The 2024-nt window shown below is 39.5% G+C and overlaps 2 non-coding genes across 2 annotated transcripts; one reads left to right on the top strand and one right to left on the bottom strand.

The window, feature by feature from the left end:
- Positions 1–245: 245 nt before the first annotated feature.
- TRNAD-GUC (transfer RNA aspartic acid (anticodon GUC)) lies at positions 246–317 on the top strand. The gene has a single exon. It is a non-coding gene; the product is annotated as a tRNA-Asp (tRNA).
- Positions 318–1232: 915 nt separating this feature from the next.
- TRNAQ-CUG (transfer RNA glutamine (anticodon CUG)) lies at positions 1233–1304 on the bottom strand. The gene has a single exon. It is a non-coding gene; the product is annotated as a tRNA-Gln (tRNA).
- Positions 1305–2024: the final 720 nt, after the last annotated feature.

Below are 2024 nucleotides of genomic sequence, written 5' to 3'. Positions count from 1 at the left end.
ATTTGTTGATAAAATTTTTTGCGATCACGACTGTTATTTATTTAAAATTTGTTATTTATCACTAACTTTAATACAATTTTTTTTTATATGTTTACCTTTATATGTAAGCAATTTTCTACCACATACCATTGAGTTGGTGCACCGATTTTTGAGCACCCGGTATTTTACAATATTTTTTTAAATAAATTATAATCATTATAAAACTATGTTGTTGGAGTAGAGCACGCTCGAATTCTCAAAACAAGTCCTCGGTAGTATAGTGGTCAGTATCCCCGCCTGTCACGCGGGAGACCGGGGTTCGATTCCCCGCCGGGGAGGACCTTTTTTCTTTTTATTTACGAAAATGCTTTAAATAAAGTGCAATAGACATGATAAGAGAAAAAACAACCGGCGATTTTAATTTCTTCGATGAGTGAAGAAGCGTCTTGAGACGCAGTTCGAGTGCATGAAGAGAGCATCAAAATTGCTCATCTCCAGGAAGCCTTGACATAATTCGCAGCACGGTGTGCTTGAGTGAGTTGGTTTGATCTGAAAATTACCCCTGTCGGTATGATTTGGTCGGCAGTTCTTTATTTATAGCAAGATAACTTGAAGAGAGCCTAATTTCGTCGCAGTTGTCTAATGAAAATTGGCTTCTTTGAAAGCTCAATTTCGTGCCGCTAACGGCCGTGGCAGTCGGCGTCTGAATTTCGCGTCGACAGCCAAACAAAAACGGTCTAAATTGACGGGCGTCAACAGAGCCCTTCATTAGCTTTATCGTTTGTTTGTTTCGTGCCTTCCATTGGTGTTAGTTTAAGTAATTAGAAATGAACGGCATGTGTTCGGCAAGAGACTTGCTTCTCGCGGCCACGTGACATTTCCCGGATAACGCGACGATCACGCACTCACGCACACGTGTACTGAACACTGAAAGTTTTACTGAAAAACGCAAATTGTCGCACGCGAACAATCGGCCAATCCGGTCGACGACACTTCCGGCCCGTTTCCACCATTTCCACACACTCTTTGGGCCGATGCAACCGCCGACGGGGCTGATAATTATTATCTTCGCCATTGAGGAGTGTGATAGGATTATGACTAGGACCCATGGTGCGCCCATTTCACACATAATGATTTCCAAGAATGACTTTTTTAACGTCCTAAACGACGTTATCGCCACCATTAAGTAAATACCCACGCAATGGCATCGCGTCCAAACAATTCGTAAATAAAAAGAAGAAAAAAAAAGGACGAGGTCCCACCGAGATTTGAACTCGGATCGCTGGATTCAGAGTCCAGAGTGCTAACCATTACACCATGGGACCTTGGCATAGAGGGTGACTCACGCGAATAGATTATCCTGCAGGATAATGCGATAAAAATTTCGTTACAAAACGACTGGTGACACTTAAAATTTAACACAACATTAACAGCGAAATTCTGCCGAATTGAAAAACGACAGCTACAATTCATAGCCGAGTTATTTATGACATTTAAAAGTGGTTTCAATTCGCTTATAAATTTATAACTCTAAACTGGTAATTTATATGAATGTCCTTGTTCGCACTTTACAGTATCGCATGTTTACATCAATACGGGCGTTATTGTATGTACATAAAATCATTTTTAACACGGCAAATACCTGTTAATGTGTCTCATGAATTGATATATTTTTAAATATCACGTGACGCGATTACGAACTCGGATCGATAATTCCTGCAAATTGCGGAAACGAGACTTTCACGCACAAATGCCCGAAATTAAGAGTTATTTACGGAACAGGCCGTTTTTTATTTAAGAATAAATTACAATGTCAAAACATTCGCAACATCTTATCTTCACTGTCACAATTTTTGTTTGCTCCTTGTTTTCGTTAGTAAATAAATAAATAGATTTTGGATAAACTTTTGTTTTTTTATTATCAAATATTTGAGGGCAGGTACCACTACCTGCTACAGTGTTACGGGCAAAAGTGAGCTTTTTCCTTGAATTTGTGTCACATTTTCAACTCATTCCTCAAATGCGGTGCAACTAGGCACGCTTAT

This window comes from Tribolium castaneum, chromosome 4 (genome assembly GCF_031307605.1).
Source record: "Tribolium castaneum strain GA2 chromosome 4, icTriCast1.1, whole genome shotgun sequence".
NCBI lineage: Eukaryota > Metazoa > Arthropoda > Insecta > Coleoptera > Tenebrionidae > Tribolium > Tribolium castaneum.
Note: the sequence above shows the minus strand (reverse complement) of the source record. Positions and strands in the feature narration are given on the sequence as shown.